A 12,226-nucleotide genomic window follows, 5' to 3' on the forward strand; every position below is an offset into this window, starting at 1 on the left:
GCCTTAGTACCTTCTCCTCCATTCTCCTCCCGACATGTTGGACACGCACGCACACACACCCAGCATGAGTTTAAGCCACCCAGTCCAGGACTCGAACCGTGGTTGACTACATGGGAGTTCAGCGACATAGCTATTATGTCAACTGCTGGTCCCCCTAAGAAACTAATTCTAAGAGTGAGACTAAAACCTCACCAGCAGTGACAGAGCAGTAACACAATGCTCTGGAATGTTGGAGGTCATATGGAAGATCAAGGTTTGGTCCCCACACAGGGGCATGCACATGCGCACCATCCTGGCTCTGGCTGAAAGACTTGATAGGGGGAGGATCATGGCATGGGGTCCTGTTAAAGGCACTTGCCTCTCTCTCTCTCAAGAAAGAATGAAAACTTTTAAAAAGCAAAAGTTAAAGAGAGAGAGAGAGAGAGAAAACCTAGCTCCAACAGCATTAGCTTAAAGATCTTAACCTAGCACAAGAGGAAAAAAGAAAAAAAAACCTAGAACCCCCCCAACTATTTCTTAACCCTGAAAAATACAGAGAAAGGCAGGAAATGGCTCTGGAGAGCCTTAAATGGGTATGAGAGAGGCCCAGAGAAATTAAATCAACTCTTGCTATTATCATGTTCCTGAAAGAGTTCAAATTCCCCTTGGTTTAAAATAAAAAAGAGAAAGAAAGAAAGATAGGAGTCATCTATTGCCATAAACACAGGCTTGTTAACAGTTGTTCTCTCATCTGTGGGAACCTCAAGATGGAGAGAGCCCAGGGAAGATGGTGAAAGTTACCACTGATGAGATCTTGTGAACCTCCCAGTTCATCATGCCCACTACGAATAGAAAAAACAAATTTCAATGAGATGACTCAGGTGCACTTAACTCAAGGCAAGCCAGGTAGGAGGACTGCTTTCCTGGGGACCAGACAAGGGCTGTATCTATCGCTACACACGCACTGTCAAGTGACGGCGAAGAACGGAAGTGCCCACCAGAGTCAGGGTTGAATTGTACGGTGTCTGCCAACACGACAGCTCTCCCTATCATTGCATAATCTTCACAGGACAGAGATACTGACTGAGGTCACAGAACTCCCAAACTCCAAGACTCCATTCCCCGTGGTGTAACTTCCAAGGAACATGCCCTATCAAATGTCTATTTCTCCTGGTATTTTTTCCATCCTCCACTGTCCCATCCGCAACAACCAAACTATCTCTCTTGCTACCACCATACTGCCACCATCATCCTTATGCCACCATTCCCATCACCATAACTACGACCACCATCACATCTGAACCCAGTGGCAAAACTCACAGAGCATGTAAAACCAAAAAACAGGTCCGGTACTACGACTCTCCACATGTTTCTAGGAGAACAGGTGAAAAGGAGACAGGTGGATTGAATAGAGCCTCCCAAAAATTCAAATCCACCCAGAATCTCAAAATGTGACCTTATTTTAGAAATAGAGTCGTTCCATGTATAATTAGTTAATAATCTTGAGATGAGGCCATACTGGACATAGGCTGGGCCCTGAATCCAATGACTGGTATCCTTGTAAGAAGAGGAGAGGACACATAGACACACAGAGAAGGCGGCTGTGTGAAAATGGACGCAAGAGTGGAGGGACACATCGACAAACCACAGAATGCCAACGATTGCCAGAAATCCCTGGAAGCTGAGAAAACGGCACAGGACAGGCACTCCCTCACAGCTTCCAGAAGGTACCAGCCCTGCCAGCACCTTGGTTTCAGACTTCTGGAAGCTTGAGCTGTGAATGAACACATTTCTGTTGCCTAAATAACCCCGTGTACAGTAATTTTTCACAGCCACCCCAGGAAACTAATACAGAAACCTACTTGGGAGAGGCCTGCAACACCACAGCCCCAAAGCTCTCTATCAGTGACAGGGTGTGTGAGGATCTAAACCTGCCCTCTCAAGAAAGGCAGGTCACACCTGAGGCAGGAGCCACAGGGAGCACCCTTCTGCCTTAAAAGCTGAGGTGGCACCCCTTAAGAGGAGAGGAGATATGGAGGGCAAAGGAAACCAGAGGGAGAAGTAACCCAAATGCTGCACAAGGTTTTAAGTCCCTTGATGAAATCTTGGGCCAGATGGTGGCGTGGTGGTTAGGGTGGCTAGATCCCACATGGCTGAATGTGTGAGTGCATGCTCAAAATCCCTAGAGAAGAATGGAGGAGAAAAGACTGCAGTGTAGTCATCCCCCACAGAAACTTTCTCTCTCTCTCTTCCTAGTGCACACACCCTGAAACAAAATTTAATTTTTTTTTTTAAAAAAGCCTGAAACAAAATTTAAATTTTTTTTTTTTTTTAAAAAAAGGAAAGTAGAGGGGAAGGGAGAGGAGGGAAAGTGAGGGGAAAGATGGGGAGAGAGGAGAGGACAGAAGAGAGGAGAGGGCAGGGAAATGGAGGGGTGAGGGGAGGGGAGGGGAAAGGAGGGGAGAGGAAAAGAGGCCAGGGTTTACACAAGGGCTGCTTCCTACCTGATGCAATCTGAGAGACTAAGAAAGGTCCTCTTCCACAATGGAAAAATCCTTTTACTGGTGTCTCCTTCTATGTTCAGAATTCTCTGCCCTCAATCTAGATTCTCTGTGGGCCAGGTCTGAGTTTTGCCCTTTCTACAAATTACCTTACTTAGACCTCAAGCCAATCCTATGACAGGTTCCAGCCTCTCTTCCCCATAAAAAGAAACTGAGTCCCGAAGATATTAAAAATCCAAAGTCAAATAGCACTTGGGAGCGATACAGAGAGTCAAAATCTTGCTCCTCCTTCTCCTTGATGTCTCTTGCATTTGCGACAATATCATCTTCCTTCTTCCCAGCAGGAAAAAACAACTGGCGCAAGGAGAGAATTGAGGGCACCATGGGGAACAAGTACACCTTTGTCTTTTTCAATTTGGAAGCTAAGGTGCAAATGTGACAGGCCAGATTTTGCCTGATGAGGATGTAAAACGGTACAGCTGCATTGAAAACAAGGCTGGTGATTCTTCAAACAAATAAGGAGTTACCATACAATCCAGCAATTCCACTCCTACGTAACACCTAAGAGAAATTAAAACACACTTCTACCCAAAAACTTTTCCACCGATGAACATAGCAGCATTGTTTATAATAGCCAAAATGGTAGAACGACCCAAATGTTCATTATCAAATGAACGGGTAAACAAAATGTGGTATATCCATTCAATCATGTTAATATTCAGCCATATGGAAGAAGGAAGTACTGACATGTTACAACATGGATAAACCCTGGGATCATTATGCTAAGTGAAAGAAGCCAGAAGTTGAAAGCCACATATCAAATGATTCCATCCTTATGAAAGTCCATAAGAGGAAAATCTACAGAGACAGAAAGGAGATTAGTAGATTAGGTTGCTCAGGACTAGGAGAGTGGGAGAGGAATGACAGCTAAAGGTCTGAGGCTTCTTTCTGAGATGATGAAAATGCTCTAAAATTGAGTGTGGTGATGGGTACACATATCTGTGACTATACTAAAAACCACCGAATTGCACATTTTAAATGAGAGAATTGTACGGTATTTGAATTATAACTCAATAAAGCTGTCAAAAAAATGACAAGTCAGAGAGATCCTTAAGCCATGCGTCTAAATGCAAAAGGGCTTGAAATAAACCCAAGTGCCCAAGAAACTGTGCCTCACCTCCTGCTTCCCTCCATCCAATTCCATGTGCCCCGGGTCACCCACAGTTGACCACTGAAAAAAAGGTATAACAATATTGCACGTTGCCAACTGCAGAAATTAATTTAACTTCAGAGGAAACTAATTATGAATATAACCCCAAATGTTTCTCCAAGCTCTCCCGCCCTGTCTACAGCTATTAGCCAGAGAGCACTAGGGTTCAAGCTACAATTTGGCATTCCCTCTAAATAGTTTTAAAATTGGAAGGAAAAAAAATAGCCTTCATGTATATGGGGCTGGAATATAATTTACACACAATTACACGACATAGTCAGGGTACAACATTACCTCTGATTAAAACAACAGTAACTCACCTACAGGAGAATGTGATCTTGTAATGAAATGATCAGGATGCTTCGGCAGTGAGCTCAGGCTCCCCACCCTCAGCTTGGAGCCCTCTGCCTGGCTCCCTCCCAGGCTAATTTTAAAAGTACTAAAAAAAATGTGGAAAAAGCTGCTGCAGGGGTGACCTGTCCACAGATTGATATCAGAGTAATATCCTAGACCGTAGCACTGCCCCGTATTGGGCACTGGGGGTGGTAACAGAAAAGGTACGGAGCTAGATGAAGCCTTGGAAAGCACAGGAAATTAAGGATCCTGGTCCACACGTCAACTGCAGCTGAGGGAGGTGGCCGGCTGGCCATCGTCCCCATCACAGACACCCAAGCTTCTCTGCATCCACAGGTAGTTTCTCCATCACTCCATCCTTCTCAGGCACCCCCCAACCCCATCACTCCCCACACAGTGAGCTGGAGTCACCACGCAGAAAGCCCCAAAGATTTTCTCCAATGTTCAAATGATTACCAATACACAGACACAATTAAAGCCCATAATCTTTTACAGCAGTGGTATTAAGCAAAATTAAATAAGTACCCTTTACTGTTGCTAAATTTGTGACAAAGCTGTGCATTTTCTGCATACAAAACAGGAGTACTTTCGAAGTCCCAACCAGGGAAAGACAGCCAGAATAGGGTCTTAACAAACCTCAGAGAGAGGTGGAAAAGCACGTGCCAGACAGGATGGCGGGGCTGATATGAACTCAGTCCTTCCACCTGTGCCCATCACTCCCCAGTAGCAGCCCGATTCATCCACCGAGGGTGGATTTTTCTGAAGATGCAAAGGATGACTCAACCCGTGGTACGCGGCAAGGTCCTGGGAATGGAGACACAGGTGGTCTGGGGCCCCACGGCTAAGGCACAGGGTCAAGGCAACTCTGCAGAAATGATCCAAGTAAACCAACAAGTTTAAAGTATCTTGTACCTATCCACTCAGTTTTCCCTTTTCAAGTACATCATCACTTATACTGAGATATCCTAAATAAGGGACCCTTCTTAGTCAGGTCAGGTTGGGTCAAGTCCCTTAACAGCTCTGAGCCTCACTTTGCCTTCTATACAGTGGGCATAAAACCCAGGACTAAATAATGCAAAATGAGGCAACAAATGTAAAACGGTAACTCTGAGAACACCACTCATAAGAGTTTTCTGTAACCTCCAAACAAGGCACTAAAGAAAACCCAAAACCCTAAGCCTATATCTTTTTCTTTTTCTATTTATTTAGCCATAGGGTACAGGCACTTGCTGGAGATAGACAGAGAGAGAAAAAGAGAGAGAGAGAAAGTGAGAAAGCACCACCCAGGGGGGATGATCAGGCTGCAATCCCTTCTCCTCTGTTGTCCTCTTGGGATTTTGGTCATGCACACACATGCACCAGGTGTTTTTGTTTTGTTTTGTTTTGTTTTGTTTTTTCAGTCCACCAGGTCTACACTTGAACTGCACAGTCGGCCATGTGGGATCCAGCCACCCTAACCACCATGCCACCAGTTGACAGGAGCCTATGTCTCTAAACACAAACCTTTCTCGAACCTTCTCCCTCTGGCTCAAGCCTGCCCGGTGCCTATTTTTAACCTGAAGAACACCAGAGGCTCTTCTAACAGTCTTACTCACAGTAACAGAAGCCAGGTCTAGGCAGCAGGATCGTGGTGAGTTCAGAGGACCCGCCGCCCCCACCCCACCCCCCCGCCACCTCCCTAACTGCTCTTCCCTGAAACATTTCAGGTTATCTGGGTAGCATCTAACAGGGACAAGTGGTTTCTACAATGAAGTTAGGAGCTTCCAATTTCCTTGGGACCAGAGGTAATCACCACTCTGTTACCTGCCATGCAGCCTCCACGGCCACCTTCAGTAAACATGAGAAAACGGCTGAGAAGCCTAACGTGTCAGCAAGAACGGTCAAGACTGCAGACTGTCAGATACGGGACAGGCTAAGAAAAAGCAAGCTTCAGAGGATCCCACTGTATCCTGGGGAAGACTGCCCGAGAGAGGAATCTTAGAACCTGCCCTCCAGTGAACTGGGAGCCACCTGCGAGAGTGAGGCCTTTTCTCATCGGTAACAATCGGACCTACTCTTCTTTGGAGAGAGAGAGGGAGAAAAAAATTGCTGTAGGCAGGTTCTAAAGCCAAGATGTCCCATCCCCCAAACCCTCCAGTTGATTTCATGAAAAGAACAAATGGCAGCCTTAACCCTTAGCCCTGATTACCTTCATTACCGTCGTTTAGATGTACATGGCAATCAGTTCCTGATGAGCAAGTTTCACCTAATCCCCAGCACTGAGCGGCTGTGAGCACGGACACTGCAGGGGTGCGGGGCTTTTCCACCCTGGTGGCACAGTCACCCGGCAGGCCTTAAACCTGACTGAGACCCAGCCCCAACCTCAGGGATTCTGATTGCATTGGTCTGAGAGGAGACCCAGGCATCACTATTTTTTCAAATGCTCCCCAGAACATTCCAGTATGGAGCCAGAGTTATGTAAGAAGCTTACATATGTAAGTTTCTGCCATCTTAAATGAGAAAGGGAGGGAGGTGGAGGCCTTGACAAAAGCAAAGGTTCTTTTTGCCTCTCTCAGCTCCATTTGGTCACACAGGGCCCCATGTGTGCTTGGCGTGTTTTGGGGGAGAGAAAGGAAGGCCCTCCCAAAGCATAGCAGACCTGCATAAAGTGACTTCTCTGTTCCTAGGAGTGTGAAGGTTGGTTCTGGGGGCAGGGGAAGCAAAGGTCCTTTTTCATTATTGCCCTTAATGAGCACGGGGGTGGGGGGGTAGAGGAGAGCAGAAGGAGCCTGGGATTCGAACCAAGGAGTGTTGGGCTTGAGTCCCAGCTTGGCCGCTTGCCCACTGTGTAACTGTAGGTGAGTCACATGTAAAGTGGGGACAATCCCTGCATGTCACAGGGCTGCTGAGACTATCACAAGAAGTGAGTTTGTTAAATCACCTGGCACAAAGCAAGTGCTCAGAAAACTGCTGAATCCCAGGGCAGGGAGGACGAATACCAAGGAAGTAAGAGGAGGCACAGGAGTGTCTCTGGTAGCAAGCCATTTTTGGTTCACTCATCCTCTTGTCAAGCATGCCTGAGGACCTACTGCGTGCCAAGCACTGTGCTAGGATCAGTGGGTGTAAAGTCGAACGAGGCCTCGTCTCTATTGCAAAGGCGCTTACAGTCAAGTAAGAGATTGTGCTATTAGTAGGTCAGTAAGGGTCTGGGGATAAGAGCTAGGCATGACCTGGGTTTTGAAGGTCTGTGGGGGATAGCCAGGAAAGAAAGGAGAGAAGGGCCTTCCAGCAGAGGCTAAAACATCTTCAAAGTCTGGCAGAAGGGCTGCTAGGAGTTTCAAAAGACTGTAGCACCAGGTGCCATGGAATGCAAAGAAGAGAGATGGCCAGGTCAGAAAGGGAAAGCCCTGCAGGCCATGCCAATGAGGTGGACTTCCCTGGGTTTAAACAGGAGAGTAACTTTTCAGCAAGGCTAGTAAAGAGAAAAGCAAGGTCACTGAAGTTAGGGAGAGGGGGAGATTGGGTCATTTTAGTGCTTAGATGCTGGCAAAGAGGTATAGGCAAAAGAAAAGCACGCCCAGGACGAAGATGCCCAACACCAGTCCCAGTGACCAGCACATGGCCTGGGGTCAGCACCCTCATCAGCAGATCCCTTCCTGCTCTGCCATTCTACTGTTTCAGAAACGTTCCAGATTAGGAGGGAAGGTGGGGGCCAACGAGAGATAAGCACATTGCACCCTCGGCGCAGTGGTCTTTGGAAACACAGTCATCTGCTAAGTCATAAATTTTACCTGTCAGAAAAGAAAACACCAATTCTTCCCCCCCAGGATGTGCTGGGCTGAGACCCTCCACCCCCCACCCTCCACAAGTAACTGCCTTTGAAGGAAATGGGGGGAGGGGGTACCAAAGGAAGTGTTTGTAGTAAAAGAGAGAAGCCAAAATAATCATGAACAAGACTTTCTACCTCTTACTGAATGTCTCACCCCTCAAAAAGTGGAAGGTGATTTTTCTAAACCCCAAAGGGCCAGGGAATCTGGACAAAGAACCAGATCCTGAGGTTTTGGAGTTGGGAGAGCTGGTTTCTATCCAAGTGCCCTGATCAGGCAGAGGGATAGAGTGAAGGAGAAGGAATTTAGGACATCTAAATCTGTCATATTTTTACTAGGAGACTATGACAAATGACTAAACTTCTCTGAACTCTTCTACAAAATAGAATCCAAAGAGCTAGCACATGAAACATGCTAGGCACAGTGCTAGAATGACAGGCAAACAGAAGTTTCTTTTCTTTCCCTGCCATCTTTTCTTCTCCACCTCCACCTATTCATCTGTGAATGGGGATCAAACCTTCCCTGCCTGCCTTATGGGCTAAACAACAGAAGAAAAAGTACTTGGATAAGGCATGAAGCAGTCTGTTAACTTAATGACTTACCAATTTTCTTTCCTTGGGTTTCTTGAATATCACCCTGAATCAGCCCACCCTGGTAGTGGTGCATGGCAATGCGGGTACTCCAAGGGTTGAAGATGCTCAAGGCTAAAGAATGCTATCTCAATGCAATCCTTATCTGCCTTACCCTAGGTTGCTCCTTACACTTTAAGGAGTAACAGATGGTTCTACATTAGGAAGGTCATTCTATATAAGAGATAAAGCTGTCCACTCCCCAGAGGTAATATTTCTCTGCTACACTAATATCCTAATACAACTGTGCTGCTCTCCTCAAGACAGGAACATATTCCTATAAATCCTCACATAAAAGAAAACTTTATTTTCCAGAGGAATAAATGGGGGCGGGGGAGGATAACAGTCACAGCAAAAACATCACCAATGGAACAGAACTCAGTCCGCCAGGAATGTTACTAAATGTGTGGTGTTGCAGATGTTTTATAGCCTTGATGTCTGTTCTATTTAAAACCAGACAACAGAAAAGAGAAAAGGAAAAGATATGTTCCCCAGTGCGCCCAATCCAGCTCACTGGTATAGGCTGGCTGTTTATTGAAGCAAAGAGGCAACTGGGGACCCGTAGCTGTCGGCCGAAACATGGAGGGCTCATTTTGTAGCTCACCCTGGAGGGCCTTCAAATCAGCCACACGGCCCAGCAGATAGTGCTCAGTGCTCTCTGAAGGGCACTTGTGCCTGAAAAACCAGGGTCTTCCAAGGGGAAATCGACCTACACCTCGCAAGCGCTTAATAAAACCTAGTTCCCTTCCCTCAAGGAAGAAAAATGTGCCCAGTTAAACCTCATCTGTCCAACAGCACTCATTTATTCCCTCCATAAACATTGCTTGCACTTGTGCTAAGGACAAGATGCAGGGCTACAGCCTCAGTCAGGACGCCCCACAAGAAGAAGCTTTGTAAGGGAGGACCATGGCCAAGTCATCCTACAGAATGGAAGTTTCCTAAGAGAGGACCATGGTCAATTTGTCTTACAGAATGGAAGTTCGGGGCTTTTGTCTGTTTTGCTCACGCCTGTATTCCCAGCACTGAAAAGAATGCTCAGCACACAGTAGGCACTCAGTAATTATGGGTGGAAACAAATGACTGAATGAATGTTCCCTGCTCTGAATTACTTTGTGGATAATTCAAGGGCCCTGGTCACCCTTCTTGGCTCCTCTTTTTCCTCTTGGTAATTCCAAACACTCTTTGTTGCTAAGCTGGGCACGAGCACTGAGGAGATAAAAGGCTTTGTTCCTAAGAAGAGCAGCTGGCCAAAGTTCTGTTCAGCAGCGACGGAGGACGCAAACACAAAGTGCTCCAATCGAAAGGTCCTGTTAGACCGAGTCAGGCAAACCTTTCCCCACTGCTCGGACACACACAGCTAGTGATTTGATAGGGATTATCCTTATATATGAAAAGGACAATGGATGGCTTTTGATAAGAAATCAGTTAAAAGGTCAAGTAAAATATGGGAGGGGCTCGAAACCACAGCATTCACGGATTCAGAGACAATTTCTAGTGTCTGTAGAACCTGTCCCCGATTAATTCCATTTGACATCATTCATGAGTACCTAGTCTCTACCAAACCCTGGGATCCCAAAATGAAAGACTGAGTCTGTTGTCCTAAGTCCAATGCTCTTCTAGGAGCCTCGCTATCCTGACACCATGGCGGGATGCACAAAAGAGACAGAGGGGAAGTATGATGGACCCTGTCAGTAGAGCCGGGGAAGACTTCAGGAAGGAGATGCTGATGAGAGTTTTCACAGATAAGCAGGAGTTTTTCAGGAAGACCAGAGAGAAGGGCAGGTAGTGTCACAACAGCATGAAATCTCATTGCCTGTTTCAGGCACTGAAAGCTTGGCATTGCTAGAAATCAAATGGAGAGGAGGATCTGACAGGCGATAACAACAGGTACATAGGTTGTCAGCTACAATGGCACACACTGCTAAAACACTGTTCTCTGTAGACTGGACCATACAGGAGGCCAGGGTTCAATTCCCAGTCCAACCTAAAGGCCAGGAATGGCAGAATGCACCTGTAATCCTGGCAGTTCAGGAAGGCTGAGGCAGGAAGACTATGGGCTAGAGCCAGGCCTGGGCAATACGGCAAAACCTCATCTAAAAGACCAGGCAGATAATGAACGCATGTAGACCCAGGTAGGGCGCTGAGGCAGGAGGACCACGACATGGTGAGAAACAGCCTTTAAAAAATAAATATTCTTTTTTAAAAAAGACGGAATACAAACATGGACAAGGGTTATATTAAAAGGAGTCTCACAGACCATAACCAAGAAGACTGAACTTCATCCTACAGACAAAGGGCAACCAGTCAATGATTTTAAGCAGAAGAATAATAGGACCAACTCTGTGTTTTAGATAAGTTATTCTGTAGAGGATGGATCTGAGGGGTTAAAAATAAGAGTCTATAAGAACAGTCAGAAGCTTATCATAATAGTTCAAGATGAAGGCACTGTGAACTAAGGCAAGGGTCTTTTGCATAACAAAGCAGGAAAAGATTTCAGAGAGAGTAGGAGACAAAATGATCAGAACTGGGTAAATGGCCAGATGCAAAGATGAGGGAGAAGGGGCAGGAGTCTTGAATTTACTGGGTGGCTGATTTGATGGCAGTGTCACCACCTGAAATAAGGAAGCAGGCTTGCAGAGGAAAGATAAGTGTTCACTTTGAGTATGTTGAATTGGCATTACCTGTAGGACAATTTGTATATCTGTTCTGGAGTCCAGAAGAAAGATCAGGATAGATCAGGATAGATGATCGACACTGAACTCACCAACGTCAGGTGGCCACTAGGAAAAGAAGCATCTGAGGAGAAATCCTAACATTTTTTAGAAACCCAAAGCAGCAACCACTGACATGGGAGAGAAGCAAGACAAGCTGTTTCGCCAACTGTGACCCACAGTCCTTCAGTCTATGCCCTTCCCTTGAATCTAAGTAAGCTTGTGATAGTTTCAACCAACAGGTATAGCAGAAGAGAAAGCACATGACTGCCAAAGCAGGGTCATAAAAGGTGCTTTAGTTACCAACTTGGTCACTGGAACACTTGTACTTGGAGTCCTCGGTCACCAAGCAAGAAGTCCTACTTCTCGAAGCTGCCATGTTGTAAGGAAGCCCAACCACACAGCCAGACCATGAAGGAGCACCACTCTTGGAGTCATTCCAGCCCAGAGACCACATATATGAGTGAAGAAGCCTCCAGATGATTCCAGCCTGCTGCCATCAACTCACCCCAGCTTTCCAGTCTTCCCAGTGGGGTTGTAGAGATGTAAACAGAAACCAACTATCCCTGTAGTATTCCGGCCAAAGCCCTGATGCCCAGATCCCAACAAAATTATCGCTTACAGGTGCTAAATTTGGGGATAATTTGTTGACACGGCAAAAATAACTGTGATACCATTATAGAAGTTTTGAATAGAAGTTAGGGCATTTGAAATAGAAAGGAACAGTCAATTGCATCTAACACCATAGAGATGTTCAGTAAGATGAGGAATCTGTTCTCAGTTCCATCAGACCAGACTGCAAAGCCTCCACTTCCCATAATCAGTCTGAGTGTTTGCTGGGCTGGTAGTCTGTGTGCAGCTCATCAGCAAACTCTGAGCTGCCACATGAGCAACTCTCCCCAACAGGCCTATGGGTGCGCCAAGCCCAGGAGTGACCTGGCAGTCTCTGGTTAGTTGTGAGTATTCATTTGGGGGAAACCTCACTGCTGATGGCAGCCAGCATCTGGAAGATATACCCATAAATAAAATAACCACC

The 12,226-nt window shown here is 46.1% G+C and overlaps 1 protein-coding gene and 1 non-coding gene across 3 annotated transcripts in view; one reads left to right on the forward strand and one right to left on the reverse strand.

Moving 5' to 3' along the window:
• The window catches only part of MSI2 (musashi RNA binding protein 2), a gene marked incomplete at its 5' end in the record, with an annotated part of 437,589 nt that overhangs the window by 293,008 nt on the left and 132,355 nt on the right, over positions 1–12,226 (reverse strand).
• Positions 6,590–6,723, forward strand: LOC114008937 (small nucleolar RNA SNORA64/SNORA10 family). The gene has a single exon (XR_003550422.1). It is a non-coding gene; the product is annotated as a small nucleolar RNA SNORA64/SNORA10 family (small nucleolar RNA).

Source organism: Tupaia chinensis, unplaced genomic scaffold, assembly GCF_000334495.1.
Source record: "Tupaia chinensis unplaced genomic scaffold, TupChi_1.0 Scaffold000416_1, whole genome shotgun sequence".
Classification (NCBI taxonomy): Eukaryota; Metazoa; Chordata; class Mammalia; order Scandentia; family Tupaiidae; genus Tupaia; species Tupaia belangeri.